General features: G+C 36.1%; 1 long non-coding RNA gene across 3 annotated transcripts in view; it reads right to left on the reverse strand.

The window, feature by feature from the left end:
* LOC111562286 overlaps nucleotides 1-21,795 on the reverse strand; it is a 437,724-nt gene that overhangs the window by 30,233 nt on the left and 385,696 nt on the right. For all 3 annotated transcript variants that reach the window (XR_006585378.1, XR_006585376.1, XR_006585377.1), the window contains 3 exons: nucleotides 18,952-19,155; nucleotides 9,405-9,470; nucleotides 6,032-6,263 (listed from right to left, as the gene is read on the reverse strand). This is a non-coding gene — a long non-coding RNA (uncharacterized LOC111562286). The remainder of the gene's footprint in view (nucleotides 1-6,031; nucleotides 6,264-9,404; nucleotides 9,471-18,951; nucleotides 19,156-21,795) is intronic.

A 21,795-nucleotide genomic window follows, 5' to 3' on the forward strand; every position in this document is an offset into this window, starting at 1 on the left:
AATAATAGTTATCCGTGGGATTATTAGTGAGGACTAAATGAGTTAATGCGCATGAAAAACATGGAACAGGGTCTGGCACTATCAGAATGTTGGCAGTGGCTGTTGTTAACAGGGTTGATAGTAGTTTTATTGCCCTGGCTTGAGCTCAGCCAAGAATGACAGGCGGCCAGTTCCAGCTACAGTCCATGGTAGCCTACAGTTACTAATAGCCAGTTTGAGGGGAAAAATTCAAATATATTTATTCAATAATTTTTGTGATATCCACTATGTGCCAGGCACAGTGTTATTTGCTGACAACTCCCATGACCTAATAAAATCAGAGATGCTGTGCTAAAATAATAACTGAAAGTGTCACAAAGATATATTCAGAATATAATGTGACGCATGCCTAGAAACTTGGTCAGTGGAGTGTATGGTATTTTCTGGTCTACCATGGTTGAAGCAAAGATCCCTTTCCCAGCAGGGCTCCTGCCCTGGTAACTGACAAAGCTTAGTTTCTGTTCTCTTCTCTGCTCTTCTTATTTCTGTGGGCTTCCCATGGACAACCACAGTTCCTCACCTGTTGAGAGGGGTTTAGTCATTGCTCAGACATGGTAAACAGTTATGCTAGGCTCTTCTGATCTTATTTATCACAGTTTTTGACTCTCATACTGGTTCTGTAAGTTGATTCAGCCTAATGGATTTGTTTGGGGCTTAAGTTGTGTTAGGTATTGAGGGAAAAAGGTGAATGAATATGAAGCTGTTCTTGTCCTTTGAGGAGCATTATTATTCCATGTGGAGGAGACAGACTGCAAAGTAGGGCATCTCAATATGTTAAGGAGAGTCTGAGTTCGCAGGGCACCATGGCACCCATTGATGTTAGAGCTTTCCCTCCACCTCCCGCTTCTCATTACGGCACGTACCGCCCATTATGTGAAAACATGGTGTTCCTGACTCACAGTCTGTAGGAGTTGTACTCTGAGTTTTACATTCTGTTTTTTTCCAGGACTGGTAATGGGGCTGTACTGAATCATTTATTTACACTTTCTTGGCCAGTTTATTTTGACATATGACATGTATTTGCTGATGGAGAAAACACATGCAGCTTGTAAGTATGGTGCAATGTTTTTCCTTGGGAAATAGAAACAAGAGAGACCTCATTGAAGTTTTACTAGCTAAATAGTTTTCTGATGTTCCTAAATGGGTCCAAAGTAGTCCTGCAGTATCCCTTCTGTGTGTATATACATGTGTACACATGCATGTTGTGAGGGATGGGAAGGATATAATAACACCTATACAATGCACTGTTTGGATAGTATTTGGGGCGAAGGAAAACAAGTGGCACATTGCTAATTTGGACCCTTTTACATGTTTCTTGCCAGACTGATTTGTCTGGACTAAGCATCTATACTTTCCTTAATCCTTAGTGTTTGCTATAAAATAATTTCTTGTTCCACGCATTTTTAAATTGGTCTGGATCTAGACTCAGTCAATATTCCACATAGTGCAGGAATTGCTCTCACTTTATTGATTGGACACTGCTCGTCTAATTGTAGAGTAACTTACTTCCTCAGACTTACTGTGCCTGTGACTCTGGCTGAGCCAGCAGCCTCACCGGTGAGCTCAGGCCTCCCCGCACGCGGTTCTCCTGACAGGTCCTTCACCTTTCCCCCAACGGTCTCTGCCCTTATATTCTTCTGGATTTCGTCCACACTGTTTATTCCGTGTGGAATAGCCTCTCTCTTCCCTTGACTCTACCTAGAGAACATGTCCTCACTTTTCAAGACCCATCTCAGATTCCGCCTGCCTGAGATGCCTCCTCCACCTTTCTGGCACAGTGTGGGGGCTCCCTGCACTGTGTTTCCACTGCACTCTATACCCACCATGGATGCGTGTAACACCCATGACTCAGTACTGTAATGACTCATTTCTGTTTTGTTCTTTTTTTTTTTTTTAATCAACAAAACTTTGAGCTCCATTTGGATAGGAAACTTCAAGTCATTTGACACTTCCTGATTACCCAACACAGTGCCTGCCATATACAAGAATTTCAACTGTGAACCAGATGAGTAAACTTTATAGTAATATTTAAAGAAACATCAAGAAGAGTATTATGTGGCTCTTTTCTCTTACCCATACTCAACTGTGTCAATCATCGATTAGTCCCTCTTTGGGCTTCCTTATTCTTCTTTAATATTGATTGTCATCTTTCTTTCATGTATTTGCTTTTAGTACTGCAAAGCATTAGCACTTGATGTGTTTATAGTTGCCTGGTGGTTTGATGTATTAATATTTTAAGTACTGTTGGATTTAATAGCCTCTCTTTCTCTAAACTAGACCCGCCAGTGAGATAATGCTGAATGCCTTCTCACTGCTCCTGTCTCTGAGATGCTCTAGCCGTTCAATCCTGAGTGGAACCATTTTCAAGGCAGAAGTGGCTTTTTGCTATTCTGTCTAGTAATTTAAGGAATGATTTTGAATCATATTTTCCTGCCTTAGTGGTTCATATCTTCATTTTTTTTGTGACCAAAATTTATGAATAAAGATCAGGACACTTAGTTTTTCTCAATCATCTTAAACTGTCATGATCCCTGTTTCCCAGTCAGAGCAAGATTTTCTTGCAAGTTGTGATGCTCGCTCCACCAACTCATTCTTGTGATGGAAGAACCTTCTACACACTGAAGGGGCTTCATGCTTTCTGTTATTGTTTTTAAAGCTAGATCTTGTCAGATACCTGCCTTTTGTTCACAGAGAAGTGTTGCCATTTTCTTCCAGATATAATGGGAATGAAAAATGCCTCTCCAAACAAAAACATAAAATACTTTTTTTTTACATATGCTGACAAAGAATGTAGTCTCAGAAAAGATTTCCTTTTGTGATAAATTAAACTCCAATTCATGAATCTTTAAAATTATTCCTTCCTTCCTGCTGTGGACATGAATTTCTAAAGTGTGTGTGTGTGTGTGTGTGTGTGTGTGTGTGTAGACATTAATTATTGACAGAGTGAAAAGTCGAACAAACCATGGCAAAAAATTCATCTTCATAGTAATTTATATATCCATGTCTCCTTGCTTTTCCTAATCCTGTTTCCTTATTATTTTAATGGTTTCTACCTTTACTACTAATGCATGAATGTGCCTTTGCCAACTCATCTTTTTAGTTGAAAAGTAAAAGCTATGAAATACAAACACACTTTCAAGTTAATAATAATAAGCTAGTATTTATTGAACACTTGCATGTAACCAGCACTCTAGTAAGGATTACCTCATTTTGGTCATGAATTATAATCAAAATGGAAACACTAAATGAAATCCTTAAAAGCAAAGTAGAAGCAGTACATTTATAAACCATAGAAATACCCTGATAATTTCTTTTGTCCTTACATAAGCGCAGCCCTCAGTCTGTATTTGATCTTCAGTTACCACAGACAAATTCATCTCACTCTCTTTTCTTGCTTTCATTTTAGTCAGAGAACATTAAAGAAATAGTATTTCTGGGGTACTGTGCCATTCGGGCATTCTTAGTATATCAGTGCGTCACATACACTCAGGGGAGTTGTGAATAGTTACAGGAAATGAGACCTACAGAAATGAAGACCCATTTATTTACCTTACTGTTAACTATTTTAACTCTGAAAATAGGCAGTATTTTTTTAGAGGTTTTTAAGTTTCCAGTATAATTAACATACAGTGTTAAAATTAGTTTCAGGTGTACGATATAGTGATTCAACAATTCCATACCTTACTGAGTGCTCATCACAATAAGTGTAGTCTTAATCCCCTTCACCTGTTTCACCCATCCCCCCACCCACCTCCCTTCTCTTACCAACAAAACAAAATCAGTTTGTTCTCTATAGTTGAGCTTATTTTTTTGTTTGTCTCTTTTTTTCTTGTTCATCTGTTTTGTTTCTTAAATTCCACATATGCGTGAGATCATATGGTATTTGTCTTTCTCTGATTGACTTATTGCACTTAGCATAATACACTCAGTTCCATCCATGTTGTTGCAAATGGCAAGATTTCATTCTTTTTATGGCTGAGTAATATTCCATTGTATGTAAATACCAGTTCTTTATCCATTCATCTATCGATGGGACACTGGGGTTGCTTCCATACTCTGGCTATTGTAAATAATGCTGGAATAAACATGGGGTGAATATATCTTTTTGTATTAGTGTTTTCAAATTCTTTGGGTAAATACCCAGTAGTGTGATTATTGGATCATAGGGTACTTCTATGTTTAATTTTTTTGAGGAAACTCCACACTTTTTTCCATAATAGCTGCACAATTTGCATTCTCACCAACAGTGCACGAGTGTTCCTTTCACTCCACATCCTCACCAACACTTTTTGTTTCTTATGTTTTTGATGTTAGCCATTCTGACAGGTGTGAGATGATATCTAATTCTAGTTTTGATTTGCGTTTCCCTGATCATGAGTAATGTTGAGAATCTTTTCATGTGTCAAAACAGGCAGTATTAAATTCGTACTTTGCTGTATTCAGTCAGTCTAATGTAGCAAGTTAATTATTTTTAATTTTTTGGTAGTAAATAATAGCAAAAGAAGAAACAAAGATGTAAAAATGTCTTCTCTCAAGGACTTTGAGAAACCAAAGTGATCTTATACTTTAGAGAAAAAGTGATTTTACAGAGTTGGAAGTAAAACTCAGGAAGATTCAATATCCTGCCCAAAGTCACAGAACCAGTTAGCAATGAGTAAGGTGAAACCCACATCTACTGTCTCCTGTGCAATTCTCTCTTGACCACAGAGAATATCTTTTTCTAGAATTTCTCCCTTTCCTTTTGATTTCCTTACCCCTTTTATTTTATTTTATTTTATTTTATTTTATTTTATTTTATTTTATTTATTTTTGTAACAACATGATACTTTTTATTACTCTTTCCTCTGCTTCAAATTTGTCTTGCTGGTTTCTCTATACCCTCTTGCCTTTGCCTTCTTTTCTTGGTTTATAAAAAGTTTTATTTCCCCTGCAGAATTTCTTTGTTTTTATCATTTTAATGATTTTAAATTACCTCTTACTTTTACTATTTTCACTCAGAGACTCCGAGAAGGGATTAGAAATTTTGAGATGTTGGATGTCAATTGTCCAAATCAAATTAGCCAAAACAACAACAACCAAAAGCCAATAATGAAGAAAAATGCTGTTTAGCCAAGTATGTTCATCTTAGGTTTGTATTTGCTTTTTTTTTTTTAATAGTACAGCTGTTGCAGCTGAATCCTGTATGTTGAAATTTGGATGGTTTTCATTTTGGAAGATAGTAATAAATCTGAGAGTAGAATAGTTATTCTAATAAAAATGTTTTTTTTTAAAAGTACATATTTACACAGGAGAGAAAATAAATGCAGTGTTATTGGTTATTTATTGCTTTTAATTCACAATTTAGCAGTTACTTACCACACAATCTTATATTTATTCTCTGGTTATTTTATGTTGGCTCCATTTTCCAAGTGGAGTGCCATAAGACTACTGTGCCCAGTTTATATGCTAATTTTAAGTTTCAAATGTACTTGTATTGTGTATATGCATTTAAAAAAGGACATATATCTGCTCAAATAAACTCCATTTCCTGCCTTGTCTGAATCACATGTCAGGATCAAGTTCAAATAAGAGGGCAGACACTGACCCATATGCCCCCTTGACTGAAGAAGTAGAAAGTGTTGTACACACAAAAACTGAGAAATGGTAAGATACCCTTTATCTTTCTCTCATCTCCCCATGGTGATCTCCTTTGACCTTCACCAGTGACCTGCACATGTGAGGCCTGCGATGTAACACAGTAAGGTTAAGATAGGAGAAGTATAAAGGGAGGCTTGGGAGAGACCTGTTATGAGCACAGGCACCTTGGCATTTTAGTAACTATCACCATTGCCATTAAAATGCAATGGTTTGTTCAAGCTGCCTTGAAAAAATTTTAAAAACATACAAAAACATTTAAAGGCATTTAAAAGCCCTTCATCTGTGTATGCATGTGTATTTAGTTATTTTGTTTGGCCCAAAGAGGATTAAAGAGACCAAGGGAATGTTCACTCACCGTTTCCAACTTTGCCGTTTTGCTGCAGAGTGTCATTTCTGATCACTGGTTTAGTTAAACATGTGCACAGAGCACGTAATTGTTGTCCAGGTTGATCTGAAAAACACTGCTCCAAATTTCTGGCAGGAGTTATGATCAGAACACAACATTCATGAGAAATTAGACTTGGCCCACACCATACTCAGTGCACAAAGGAATCCAGGCAGTGGGTCTAGTAAAAATGAGGAAGTGGCTGTAAAAGAAATGTCACATATTCACCTCTCTTTGTATTCTTTTCGATGGTGATTTTTATAGAAATTTTATTCTGTTTCCTATCCACCTGCCTTTAATAATGTGTTTTCCCCTCTTAATTGTTCATTCAAATCTGCACTACAATTGAGTTACAGAATGAATACAGAAGCATCTAAAGGCCCTAGCTGGGAAAACAGAATTTAAAAAGATAAAGTAAATAAAGAAGACTACATTGTCTACCACTCCAGTCCAAAATGGTTTCTCCCTTCCTTGTCTTCTGTAATGTTTTAATCTGTCCTGCTATATCAGTCCTGATTGTCTGCTCTAGCATATTTATGCCAGTTCAAAAGACAGAATAGTATATAATCAAATAAATTAGTTGTCTGTAAACTATCAAGTATCACTGCATAGGCAGTGTATTTAAACTTATTTTATATGTTACTTCCGGCTCTCAATTTATGTCATAATTACTCTAAAAATTTTCTCTTACCTAGCCTCATGCTGGACAAAAGGAGGGTCTATATTATTGACTCACTTAATAATCATTAATTATAATTTTTGAAAATTATTCTCAACCACTGAAGAGCACACTGACTCAAGGCTAATATTCTTCAACGATAATCCCCTTAAAGCCAGTAGCTTCTGAGAGAAACCTTCAATTGGAAAAAGAGTTCAGTTTCCTTTATTCCTAAATACATGTTTCCTTTCCCTTTTGAATAAATCAGGTAGATTTTTCCATTTGAAAATAATGATTATTTCTACATTGGTACAAAGTTCTAGATGTACCAAAAGCCTTTAATAAAAAGAAAACAATTAAAAAATTGACTCTCATGACTATTAGTAATCCATTAACAGTAATCTCCTTGAAGATAGAGACTCTCAGGTATTATTTTTGAATTGTTTTCAGCACATGTGATGTTATAGAGGCTTCATTAAGGCATGTTGAATAAATGAATAGAGAGGTTTGATACTAGGGGAGTACATCTGTGACCGGCAGACCTTGGCTGTAACTATTGCTACCAAAGGAGAATTAACAGCATGAAAGGTATCTCATGATCAAATGAAAAATAGCATGAAAATGCCTTTTAATTTAGGAGTCATACTCCTGGGCTAATCACTGAGCATGAAGTTGTCTATAAAAGGGACACTTCCTATGAAAATGATTTGTTAACATTCATTTCATGATGGAGGTTTTACCACACGATACCTAGGTTTGCTCTGATAAGGATATCCAGTTGGAATTGCTACCTTATTTATATGTTATCTTAATAAGGGAAATGTGTCTAAATTAATTGGGAAAGATAAAGCACATGCAAAGCAGAGAATGAAGAAACATCAGTGATAGAAGGAAAAATCTGTAACCAGAGATAAAGAATTTCTTGATATTAAACCCAATAAAAAACACTTAAAAGGAAATGCACCATGTGCAAACCTCCGTCAGTTATCTGTCTCCTTTGCTGAATCCAGCTCCTTTTCCTCCTCTGTAATCGTCTCCCAAGGTTTCTACTCCTCCCACAGTGTGCTCTATTTATCCCATTATTCACTGAAGCCACGGCTGGAGTTTGAGTGCAAGGCCATATTTGCAACTCTATGCAGATTTCTGTTTTAACATCCTATTTTCATTTCAAATTTAAGAACAGAACATCTGAACCCACTCACTTTAAAATAACTCTTTTGCCTAACTTCCTTATTTTCTTCTTCATTTAGTCACCTATTAGGGAAACTTGATCTTCTTTTATTTGCCACAACCAAATTCGCTCTGAAGCATGTATTTTTTAAAACATGTATGGAGAATTTGTAAGAAAAGGGCACATTTACAAGGGTTTTACTCCCTCGTAGCAGTAAAGCTAACCAACAGAACTAAAAAAAAAAAAGCAATAAAAATGATCTCTATTGACTTTTAGAAAGGTCTTAACCTCATACTACAAACCCAACAGTTATTATCAAGACACAAGTTCAATCTAATGTATACAAAACACTAGTTTCTCAACACAGTGCAGCAAGTGTCATTAAGGTGTTGCAGAAATTAAGTGAAATTCAGGTGTTGCAGAAATAAGCAAACAAACAAATATGAAAGCCGCCAATAATATCCACCAGTTAGAGAGGCATGGGCTATACGCATGAATAAACTGTGGGAAAGAACCGAAATATTTTGTCTTGAGCCAATTCTTCAACTGCAGCTCAGCCACAATTGAGGCAAACCTCGAGGCTAAGCAGCTTCTTACTTGATGGGCTACAATTTGGAAGCAGGTCTACTGTGAAACAAACTGCAGACAACAAATGACCAAATACTCAAGGACCTAAAATCAGAAGCACAGAATGTCATTCTGGTTGACTTTTCATCCTGGGTGAACACACTGAAGCAGGAGAACACCTCTTCCCAGCAACACCGTATGTGCTGTTGTGGTACCAGCTGGGTCTTCAGCCAGGCTTACTGGATGTGGAGATTGAGCTCCAACAAATTTTGAGACAAACAGCAGAAAAAAATCTCTTCTGCCTAAGTCCCACCTCCCTTCTTTGGTTCTCAGGAAAATGAATGAACATATGCCAACAACACTCAAACCTCCATGATGTTGTTTGTGAAGAGGAAGTTCTGAGGGGGTTAGAGAGATGTCTCCCACACTAGTTTAGGGAAAATAGCAGAATGGCAGATCTGTACCCCGCCAAAGGTAAGAAAATTATATGAGAGGAAGGATCATGTTGCTTTTGTCCATTAGTCTATGGCCAATACCTCTGGCAGTACCTGCTACAGAAGGGGCTCAATAAGGATTTGATTTAAAAAAAAAATGATAATTGCAGAAGGTAGGAGTATGGATGTTGAAGTCAGAGATGGCTAGGAGACTTAGATTGGCAACTTTTTGGCTTTGTGTCTTTGGGAAAGTTATATAAATTCATGTAATAATAACACCTATCTCACTGTGGGAATTAAAAGACATAATATATTTAAAGTGTTTAGCACATGACTCTGCTGGTTATCCCAGCTTGGTCCTCCAGCTTGGCTTGCTAGTAACACTATTTTCTACTCTTACCATTTGAGGCCTACAGAGTGGTAAGGGTTCTCCACCATTGAGGATCTTTGGGCTCCTCAACATCCCTTACTGGTTTCTTTAATCCCAACCACAACACTGTAAGGTTTACTTACATGAAAGTTTCTTCAATCTTCTGAATTGGATTTTGCTTCTTGATAGTATTTTGAGTGATATAGGGCCTAGAAAAGAGTAATAATGAGAAAGGATGAACTTCTGGTGGTGGTGTTGGTAAGTGGTATTAGTAATGGTCTTAGCAGTAGTAATCAGAGTAGTAGAGCAATAAGAATAGTGGCAACTGTCATTGTTACTGTTGAAGGGCAGAAAGACTCAAAGTATGACAGAAAAACTGCTACAGCAAACAAACACAAACAATCTAAAATCTATCTTGTATTCCCTAAGAAGAGAGACAACTTTAGACAATAACAATTTTGCATTATCAAGAAAATGAAAGAAAATGTGGAATTTTTTGATACAAGCTATTAAAAATATTGATATAGGGGCACCTGCGTGGCTCAGTTGGTTAAGCATCCAACTTTGGCTCAGGTCATGATCTGATGATTCGTGAGTTCAAGCCCCACGTCAGGCTCTGTGCTAACAGTTAGAGCCTGGAGCCCACTTCAGATTCTGTATCTTCCTCTCTCTCTGCCCCTCCCCTGCTCATGTTCTGTCTTTCTCTCTCTCAAAAATAAATAAACATTAAAAAAAATTTTTTTAAGCTTTTGATATAAAATGATTAACTGATGTATTAACTAAAAATAACAGTACTAATAAAGGAAATAATGTAGAAAATTAATGTTGTTACAAAATATTAGAATAAATTTTAAACTAGAACACGTATTAGTAATCTAAGAAATAGGATCAGTAACAGACTTGAGAACTTAATTTAAAAAATTCCAAAGAAGCGGTGCCTGGGTGGCTCAGTCAGTTGAGCGTCCAACTTCAGCTCAGGTCACGATCTCACAGTTTGTGGGTTTGAGCCCCCTGTTGGGCTCTGTGCTGACAGCTTGTTCAGAGCCTGGAGCCTGCTTCAGATGCTGTGTCTCCTCTCTCTAACCGCCCCCCCCCCACTTGTGCTCTGTCTCTTTCTGTCTCTCAAACATAAATAAAAGTTAAAATTTTTTTTTTAGTTCCAAGGAAAAACTTTTTAAATGAGGACTGTTAAATAGATATTAGAATCCAATATGTGGATAGTTGATTTTCTGAAAAAGAGAACAGAAAGAGTATTCAAAGAAATATTAGAATAAAAATACTTTAATGAAATGGCATCATCCTATAATTCAGAAAGTTTCATTGCCCATGAAAAAGAGAAAGAGATGAGACAGAGACAGAGAGAAAAAGGAGATAGAAAAAGGGGGAAAGGTTATCCTGGTGAATTAGTGATCTTCAGTTATGTAAAAATATTATTCATTATGCAGGCAAATAAGTAAGTTTACTTATCGGGCTTCTCATTAGAAGTTTTGGATAAAAGAAAGCAGTAGAGCAATATTATTAAAAAGTATTGAATATAAAATTGTGAACCAAGAATTAAATATTTAACAAGTTTTTCATATGTCAAAGCTTAGAAAAATAGACTCAATAATTTAAAAAGTCCATTTGAATATTACTCGACAATCAAAAAGAATGAAATGTTGCCATTTGCAACAATGTGGATGGAACTAGAGTGTATAGTGCTAAGCGAAATAAGTCAGTCAGAGAAAGATAAATGTCATATGACTTCACTCATATGTGGAATTGAAGAAACAAAACAGATGAACACAGGGGAAGGGAAGTAAAAATAAGATAAAAACAGAGAGGGAAACAAACCATAAGAGATTCATAAGTACAGAGAATAAACTGAAGTTTGTTTGAGGGGTGTTCGGTGGGGGGATGGACTAAATAGGTGATGGGCATTAAGGAGAGCACTTGTTGAGGATATCAATGACACAGTCACAGGGGTATAGAAAAACAAACATAGATTATATAGCAAATTACAGAAAACAAAAGAGATAAAAATAAGCTGGAGGATGTGAAACCAAATATGATTATTCAGGGGCACCTGGGTGGCTTAGTTGTTCAAGCATCTGACTCTTGATTTTGGCTCAGGTCATGATCTCACGGCTCGTGGGATAGAGCCCAGAGCCCCATGTTGGTTTCTGCACTGACAGTGTCGAGCCTGCTTGGAATTTTCTCTATCTCCCTCTCTTTCTATCCTTATCCTGCTTGTATGCATATGTGCACGTGCTCTCCCGAAATAAATAAATAAAATTTTAAAAAATATGACTGTTCAGTAATAATTACAAATAAAATAGTGTTTTAGGAGGGGGCGCCTGGGTGACTCAGCTGGTCAAGCATCCGACTTCGGCTCTGAGGTCATTCATGGTCTCACAACTTGTGAGTTCGAGCCCTGCACTGGGCTCTGTGCTGACAGTCAGAGCCTGGAGCCTGCTTCAGATTCTATGTCTCCCCCCTCTCCCTGGCCCTTCTCTGACTCATGCTCTGTCTCTATCTCTCTCAAAAATGAATATACATTTAAAAACGTTTAAAAATAGACTTTTAGGAGAAAATGATTCTTATTCAAAAAACTTAAAATGATGTGCAATCCACAAAAGAGATACTGAAAATATGTGTTTCAGAAAGTTTGAAAATAAATAATGATCCAAAGAAAAATCAACAGAAAACTAGTAGGAATAATGTTAAATTCAACAACTTACTTATGATGTGCCTTGACATAGTTTTCTTCATGTTTCTTCTTCCTGGGATTCATTGAGCTTTCTGAATCTTGGGTTTGCAGTTTTCATCAAATTTGGAATTTTTTGACTATTATTTCATCAAATATTTTATTATGTTCCCCCTTTTTCCCAGGACTGAAAACATGCATCTTAGGCTGTATAATATAGACTCACACTTCACTGAGGCTCTAACTTTTGTTGTCTTTCTTTCCTCCATTTCATTTTGGTAGTTTCTATCACCTTGTCTGCAAGTTCCCCCACTTTTCTTCTGCAGTTTCTAATCTATAATCACAGTATCATTTTTCATCTCTAGAATTTTGATTTGAATGTTTTTTATATCCCTCATTCTTCTCCTCATATGTTCATATGGGGAATTTAAAAAACATGTTTTAATGCTCTTATTGAATTGTATTACTTATGTCATTTTAGGGTCTGTTCTATTGACTTTCTCCCTCCTAATTATGGAGCATATTTTCTTGCCACTTTGCATGCATGTTAAGTTTTGACTGTATGCTGGATATTGGTTCCTTTCTATCTCCTGTGCTGAATCTCTCCCTCTTTTGGTATGGGGGATTTTTTCTGGGACTCACTAAGTTACTTGGAAACAATCGATCCTTTCATAACCTGCCTTTAAAGTTTGTTAGAGCAGGTCCTGGACAGCCTTTAGTCTAGAGCTAATTTGGTTGCTGAGGTAATGCTTTCCTGAGGACTGACAGATGCTCTGTGTAGAGGAGGCCTTTCCACTTGGCTGGTGGGAGCACAAATTATGTTTGGCCCTGTGTGAGCTCTGGGGATTGTTCTGCTTATTCCTTTCCAGTGGGTCTTTCCTAAGTCTTGGGCTGTTTTCTTATACACAGGTGCATACCAACACTGAGCCAAAAACTTGGGGGATCCTTCAGCAAATCTCCCAGACCATCTCTGCATCTTCTTCCTTCTGGTTCTCTGCTGTGAACACTCTATTCATGTTGGCTTTCATGAACTGCATACTGTTTCTTCAACTCAGCAAGGCTGCTGGGCTCTGGGTTTGTCTTCTTTCTGGTACCATCCAGAAACTTGCTATAAGCTGGAGCACTCATAGGTCTAAATTCACTTGTTTTCCTTCTCTTACAAATCACTATCCTGTGTTGTTTGTTGTTCAATGTCTGAAAACTATTGCTTCACATATTAGGTATGGTTTTATAATGGTACAATGTGGGAGATCAGTCCCCATTCCTGTTATTCTACCATGTACAGATGGATATGTCCTCATGCTAAAATCAGACAAATTTGAATTCAAGACAAAAAGCATTAAAATGGACAGTTATTTTTGTTACCATTATAATCCATATGAGTGTATAATTGCCTTATACCTTTTGCACAGAATTAATTCTTTCATCTATTCCACAAATTTTGACTATCTACCATGTGCCAACACTTTTCTGTTACTGGACAATTTAAAAGGGGAGTCGATATTCCTACTCTCAAAAAGCTTCTAATGGAACACAGAAAGATATTAATAAATAAACACCTCCAGATAAAATGATCAATAGTGAATGTTGTAGAGAGAAGTAAAGTTGGGTGATATAATAAGTATCTATCAGATCAGAGCTTCCTGAGACATTGGTTATTTCACCTAAGATCCGAGTAACAAGAAGGAAACCACAATGCACAAAATGGGAAGAGGAACATTCTGGAAAGTGGGAATAGTACACACACTCTATTTATGTGAGTGAGCTTGTCTTATCTGAGGAAGAGAGAGAAGGCCAGTGTGGCTAGAGGGTGCTGGGGAAAGGGAAGGATACGGTCACCGAGAGACAGGCTCAAGCCAAGCCTATATACTTTGTGAGCATATCAAAGTGTGCATTTATTCTATGTGGAGTTTGGATGGAAAGCTGTTGGGAGATTTTAAGCAGAGGAGCAGGGGAGTTCATTCTGACTTCCATGTGAGATTCAAGAATGGAATCAGAAGATTACTGGAGGGTTAATTTCAGTAATCTATGAAGGAGATAGCTGGCTTGGACTAGAGTAGTGTTAGTAGAGAGATTGGGAAGTGGATGGATTTGCAATTTGTATGGAGGTCAATTTAACAAGTCTTACTATTGAATTGGATGAGGAAACCCTTTTAATTTTTGGTTTGAGTAACTGAGTTTGTGGTCTTACCATTTATTTATAGAGAGAAGAATGAAAGACAATCTAATTGGGGGATATAAAATAAAAACAACAACATAAAAAATGAGAAACAGAGACACACACCAAAAGAAAAACTTTAAAACACTTCAATTTTCCACTGACCAAGAAGAGAAAAGTAAAAATATAAAAAAGACCAGGTTCAGAGTAATAGAAATATGTATTTAACCTTATATCATTTTAAAAGAGAATATACTTTTGTTCCAAGGCTCATGAGGCATTTACATAAATTATCTGTGTATTAGGCATGAAAGGAAATGTCAAAAAATTCTAACATATGGAAATAGTAGAGACCAATTTTACTATAGTACAATGAAATTAGAAATAAATTAGGAAATTCAAATAGAATTAAAATGAATACTCAAATACTTGGAAATTTAAAAGTATGATTTAGAAAATAATTCTTGGGTCAAAAAGGAGCACAAAACTACAATGTAAAAAGAAAAAAAATATTGTTAAAAATCTACATAATACATATAATGAATCCAAAGATGTGCTCAGGAAAACTGATAGCTTTAAACTTTTTCATTACTAAATAAGAAAAATAAATAAATCAGTACTCAACCCCCAAAACAGAAAATGGCCAACCAAATAGGTACATGAAAAACACTGTAGGGAAGTAACCATACCAGAAAGAAAGACCTAAAATGAATGAAATGATAAATCCAAGGGTAGTTTATTAGAAATGCCAAAAATACATGAATTATGAGCCAGAAGAAAAATAAGAAAACAAACTTATACCATATTAGAAAAGGTATTAACAAATGAAAACATACGCTATACACAACATTATAATGAGTGAGAAAATTTGGTCTAAACATACCCATTTCTAGGAAAATATAAAATATGAATCTTAAGCCAAGAAGAAAAATAAAAGGAGAAATTTATAGAATAACTTTCTTTTATGTCTCCAAGCCACAGATAAGTTCTAGGTGATTTATACTGTTCCAGAGCATAAGGAAAGAAAGCAAACTTCATAATGTTTTAAATGAATTCAGAAAAACTCAAAAACATTATTTTTCAGTGGAAACAAAAAAAGTACAATTTCAGTCTAGCCCCATTTGTAAATATTCACATGAGTATCCTAAATAAAATGTTAGCAATTAGAATCCAGGAAAACATAGAAAGTCTTATAAATTCATGATCATAAAGATTCCTTCCAAGAATGCTATAAATGATGATTAATTTTAATGAGTAAAAGGGGAAATATTATCATCCCTAATGATTTCTCAAGAAGTATTTGGTAAAAGTCACTATTTCTGATTTTTTTAAAAGGATTATGTGGGTTGTACCACACACACACACACACACACACACACACACATACATACACACACTCATGTATATATTTTATACATAACACTAAAAGTCTGTGTTGAACTTAACTGTGTATCAAACAGACTAATTCTGGGAAATATAGTCAAATAAACTTAGGAATTTCTCCATTAAAATGTCTTTATTACAGGTTTATAAAATGTAAAAAGCACAATAAAAGCCTTAAGACACTGTATAAAAGAAACTTGTTTAACTGTAATGGATAAACCAACAAAAAACCTTTTTTTTCAGTGCACTATTAACATGTCCTGAAAGACTTTTCATCATGATCAGTTTTGAATTTATGTACTAGAATAGTTCCATTAAGATCAAGAGCCTCATTGTCATGTTAGCCATTGCCACTAGACAATAGAATGAAACACAATATTTTGATATTGAAAATAAATAGGTGAAATTATAATTTTTGTAGATAATATAATTATGTGGAATTTTCCAGAGAATACTAAAAACATATGAAGTACATTAAGAGTTTATAAAAGTGGCCAATAACAAAATTAACATACAAAAATATACTTTTCTTTATAAACAGTAATTAATTAGAAAATAAAGGACATAAGCTACAATATTAAAAACAAAATATTAAATTATCTAGATAATAATAAACTTAGAAAGAAGTATGTAGAACTTTACTTTGAGGAAAACTCTGAAACTACCAAGCACCATAAGGAAGACTTAAATAAAAAGACAGTTCTTAGTCCTATAGTTAACGCTAAATATTTTTAAAATGTAAATTCTCCTGGAAAGCATTTATAAATGTATATAATTCCATTTAAAACACCAATTGGATTTTTTGTAATTTAATAGAAAATGATTTTAAATTTTATAAATTTAAATCAGTATAAATTCTGGAAAATGTTTAAGAAATTCTGATGAAAGAGAGAGTAAGGAGATATATGCTTTCAAATAGAAAAAATATATTATAAAATAGCAGTCATAAAAATAACTGTATGCTGTAGGAACAAACTGACATTAATGGAAAGGACCAGAGAAACCATGAGTAAGCACATCAGTGTGAGAGTTTAGTGCGATAAATATGACATCTGATGTCAGGTGGAGGGGTACAGGATTAGTTATGTAAAAAAGGTGGTGAAATAATTGAGGAGCCCATTGAAGAAATGAAACATCCCCAACAAATTGTAGGTTGATTAAATGTTTGTAGAAAATTAAATTACTAGATAATGCATAAATCAAAATTTTTATAATGTTGATGAAGTTCCTTCTAAATTTGCAAGCATATTGTACACATGCACAAGAGAAGAGAGAGAGAGAGAGATAGAGAAACAGAGAGAGAGAGAGAGAGAAAAAGAAGAAAAACATAAAAGCAAGGATGAATAGATCTTGACAAAATAAGAAGAGAGAACTTGTGACCTGCAGAAATATAGTAAATGAGTTTCAAAATAACCTCAGGAACCAGGAAAAATACTTGCAACATGTATAATAGATGAAGAGCTAATTTCTCTAATATTAATAAATACATTAAAAATAAATTTAGGGGTGCCTGGGTGGCTCAGTCGGTAAGCATCCGACTTCAGCTCAGGTCATAATCTCACGGATCATGGATTCCAGCCCCACATCAGGCTCTGTGCTGACAGCTCAGAGCCTGGAGTCTGCTTCCTATTCTGTGTCTCCCTCTCTCTCTGCTCCTCCCCTGCTCATGCTCTGTCTCTCTCTTCTCTAAAAACAAAAACAAAAACAAAAACAAAAACAACCCAATAAAACATTAAAAAAGCTTTTTAAAAACAAATTTAAAAACATACATACCATGATAGGAAAACAGGCAAAGGAGATGAAAGGCATTTCAGAAAGGAAAAGCGTACATGACCAATGAATATTTGGAAGGATATTCCACTTTATCAGTAATCAAAGAAATGAAACTATCAATGAGTATTTTGAAGAGAAGCACATAACAAAACTCATTATTTTGGAAACGTGGGGACATTCTTACTTGAAATACATATTTGAGCAACTTTTCTAACAGTGTTTAAAATGTTTATCAAATGTAAAACATATATTTTTTAGTCTAGCGATCCAACTGCTATATTAATTAAACCAAGAAAATAATCCTGCAAGTATGTCAACACTCATAAATGAGGACGATGATGTGTGGTTTTACTTTGGTGTGCTCTGTCAGTGTTCACATCGGTGTTCTGATATCTTCAACCAAAGAATTCCAATTTCCTTCTTTATGTTTAATATAAAAGTAGAAACAACTGCATGTTTGTCAAGGGAAGCAAAAGAAGTAAGTATAGTACTGTAAATGAAATGGGTGAGGTCGATAAAGGGGATTAAGAGGACACGTGTGATGTGCCCTGAGTAATGTACAGAATTGTTGAATTGCTATACTGTACACCCGAAACATAACATTGTATATTAATTATAATTCAAGTTAAAAAAGAGAGAGAAGTAAATGAAATCTATACTATCATTGAGATCAGTGAGACAAATCTTTTATTGACATTGTTTAATAAAAAAAAAAGATTAGGAAAACAGTATGTACAGTGCATTTACTTAAAACTCTTGACTGTATGAAAAGAAAACTGTCCAGAAACAGGTTCAGCTAATCATTTAGAGGGTTTTTTTTTTTTTTACCTGAACTGTGGAATTTGGAGTGATTTTTTTCATTTCATCTTTGTATTATTTGATTTTTTTAAAACAAATACTATCTATTACTTTTACAATTATTAACACTACAAAATATGTAAATTTAGAGAAAAAGGGATATGTCTAAGTAACATAATTTTAAAGTGGAACAGAAAGTAATTATGGAAAAAGCCTTCATATCGAGACCAAAGTCTACAATAGTTTTAGAATGGAGAGAAGCTAGATTGTAGGATTTTAAAAAAAGAAAATGAAGAGCTATAAGAGATAAATTTGGAACTTAGACTGGTTTTTCTTTTCCCCGTATTCCATTACCTCTTTTGTACTGCTCCAGCTTTCTCATCTCTTTTCTGCATTTTCTGCATTTCAATATTTAAAAAAATTTTAATGTTTATTTTTCAGAGAGAGAGAGACAGACACAGAGTGTGAGCGGGGGAGGGGTGGTGAGAGGGGGAGACACAGAATCTGAAGCAGGCTGCAGGCTCTGAGCTGTCAGCACAGACCCTGATGCGGGGCTCCAACCCATGAGATCATGACCTCAGCCGAAGTCCAAGGCTTTACTGACTGAGCCACCCAGGCGCCCCTCTGCATTTCAATATTAATCTCCTCTCCTTCTTTACCTTAGAGATGACACCTGGTGGTATGCTATCTAGCTCCCCATTTCTTTGCTCACATTGCACTAAATGATCCATACCACCCCCTCACAAAGAGGTGTGCAAGCACAGGAAATGTTTTATGTAGGTTAAAAATGCACAAACAGGGTCTTGGATAGAAATACCATGCATTGGAGCAAGAAATATACTGATTTAAACGCTGCTTTGTTAGGGGTTTTTTCTTCAAAACCGATCCCTACCTTTTTAACACTTTATGTTATCCTTCTTCTTTGCTTCTGTCCAATTTCTTCTCTATTGCTTGCTATTTTCTCTATGGCCTGCAGAATTTCATCCATCTTTCACACTTACCCTCCGCCCCTGCTTTCATTCTTTCTTTCGATAGCTGTTTCCTTCCATTTTGAACCTATGTAACATGTTAAAACCGGAGGCCTAGAGTTGTTCTTCTGAGTGTAAAAGGTAATAGGTAGAACACAGTAATTAATTCTTGTTTATAGTAAAGACAGCACATCAAAAAAGAATAACAATGGGTGAACTAAAGAAACAAGACCACACAGAGTCCACACCACCTGATAAACTGCACACACTGGGAAGTTAACCTCGTAATGAAGGAGTTGTGTTTATACTTTCATGTGTCTCTAACAATACTACTGTAAGAATGACCGTTTTGCAGGGAGGAGAATGCGTCTGTATTATACAGCAGTACAGTTAACCTTTAAATGCTGGGGTGGGGTTAGGAGGGTTGACCTCCCCCTCCCCCTGCACAGTGGAAAATCCATGAGTAAATTTTGACTTTCCCAAAACATAACGCTAATAGTCTACTGTTGACTAGAAGCCTTACTGATATCATAAACAGTTCATTAACACATATTTTGTATGCTACATGTATTATATACTATATTCTCACAATAAAGTAAGTTAGAAAAGAAAATGTTATGAAAATCATAAGAGGGAGAAAGTACATTTACATAACCATGCTGTACTTACTGCGGAAAAAAAACCCAAGAAACAAAAACTGTGTGTAAGTGGACCTGTGCAGTTCAAACCGGTGGTGTTCAGGGATCAGCTGTAATTAGTTCTTATTCATAGTAAGTCCTAGTACACTGCCTCCTCCCTCCCTTATTTCCTCCAAGCCCTGTGATTCTCTCCCTCCAGGTGATGCTTTGGATCATTTCACTTCTTTCCATCTCCCATCCCCACTCACAGCAGACGCCTCCCAACAGGCCTCCCCATCTTCTATCTAGACCCTCTAAAACCCATTTTACACACAGCAGCCAGGGTTATCTTTAAAAATATTTATGTGATCATAGTAATCCTTACCTTAACACCCTTAAATGACTTCCAATGCTACTTAGAAGAGAATTTAAAGTTGTTAAAATTTAAAAATTTAAATTAACATGTTGTATGATGTCCTGCATGACCTCGCCTGGGCCAGCTTCCATGACTTCCTCCCAACACTGAGCCCCTCATTCACTGACCTCCAGACTCACTGGTCTTCTTTTAAGGTCTAGGTGGGCCAACTAATTCCTACCTCAGGGCCCACATGCAAGCTGATCTCCCTCGGTGATTCTTTCCTTCCCACTCTTCACCTGGCCAACACTTTTCCCTCAAGCCTCACTTGCGGCAGATTTTGTGGTTCTCTTGCTCATCACCTCTTCCAATCTCTTCTGGTATAGCATCCTGACTGCATTACTCATACCGCTTTGCTGTCTGAGTTCTGAATGCGATTTATGTTTACCAAACAGAAGCTCTCATGCAAGGCTTGAATCCAGAACTGAGTTAACTGGAGAGAAAAGCAGGGTTTGAGGCGACCATTTTTATGAAGCAGAGCTTAGCCTAGGGGATGTGGTTCTGAGGTCAGCAGTAAGAATTATCAGCTCTCTGATTCTGGCAGAAGTAGTAGCTCCTTTCATGGTCCATCTGTGGTGTGGCTTTGGGGACCATTTATGGCAGCTCATTCTAGGGACTATAGCTGAACCACTCATTCTGAAAGCCATTTAATACTCTGCAATGAATACTTTTGCATTTAAGGCTACCTAACACAGATTCTGTTATCTATGGCTGAACCTTGACTGTCCCTCCTCAATCTTCAATCAGACTCCTCAGTTGTACTCTTTAATTATATTTGACATTTCTTTCAGAGCACTTGTTCTAATTTGTAATTACATATTTACTCATGTGTTGGCCTGTTTCAATTGTAAGATTATCAGCTTCATGAGAACACAGTAAGTGCTTAACACACAACTGTTGAAGAAATTAATAAAGCAAAGCTATATTAAGATTCTTCTTTACTTACTGCTTGATTACCTGCTTTCCTTAGGTTCTAGAACTGTAGATATATTGGTTGTTTGGATATAACTACTGTTAGTGATTGTCATTATTCATTCTGCATTCACCCAAAGTCATCTTGTATTGTTTTACCCTGGCAATACAGACTCCATTAGAAGTTCCTTCTTGAATCTGATCTCGCTACAATGACTAGGGTTAAACTAAGTTTCCCTAACATCCACTCTTGGATATGAAAGAATGTATATTTTGCAGAGAAAGTGTGTAAATAGTGGAGCACAATAAATCTGATATCAGATTTGGACAATTAGGCTAATGTGTTCCTGCTATACAAAGTCTTATTCGGGTTTGGTTTTTTTTTTTTTTTTTTTTGGTTTATTCTGAGAGAAAGAGAAACAGAGAGAGAGAGTAGGGAGGGGCAGAGAGAGAGAGAGAGAGAGAGAGAGAGAGAGAGAGAGAGAGAGAGAATCCCAAGCGGGCTCCACACTGCAGCATGGACCCTGATGTGGGGGTCGAACTCACAAATGTGTGAGATCATAACCTAGGCTGAAATCAAGAGTTGGACGCTTAACCAACTGAGCCACCCAGGTGTCCCTTTGGGTTTTTGATATCCAACTAGAAGAAGAAAAAAAAGGTTAGTGACAGGAAAGAGCAGAACATTATTGAAACTTGGTTTCCTCAGTTGTATCCTATGTCTTTCACATTAGACAAATTTGTACCGGTGTTTCATGTTAAAGGATGAAACACAGTTAGACCTAGAAAATCATCCATTATGCTATATTTCATATGAAGGAGGTCAG

The sequence above is a fragment of the Felis catus genome, chromosome C2 (genome assembly GCF_018350175.1).
Source record: "Felis catus isolate Fca126 chromosome C2, F.catus_Fca126_mat1.0, whole genome shotgun sequence".
In the NCBI taxonomy this organism is placed as follows: Eukaryota; Metazoa; Chordata; class Mammalia; order Carnivora; family Felidae; genus Felis; species Felis catus.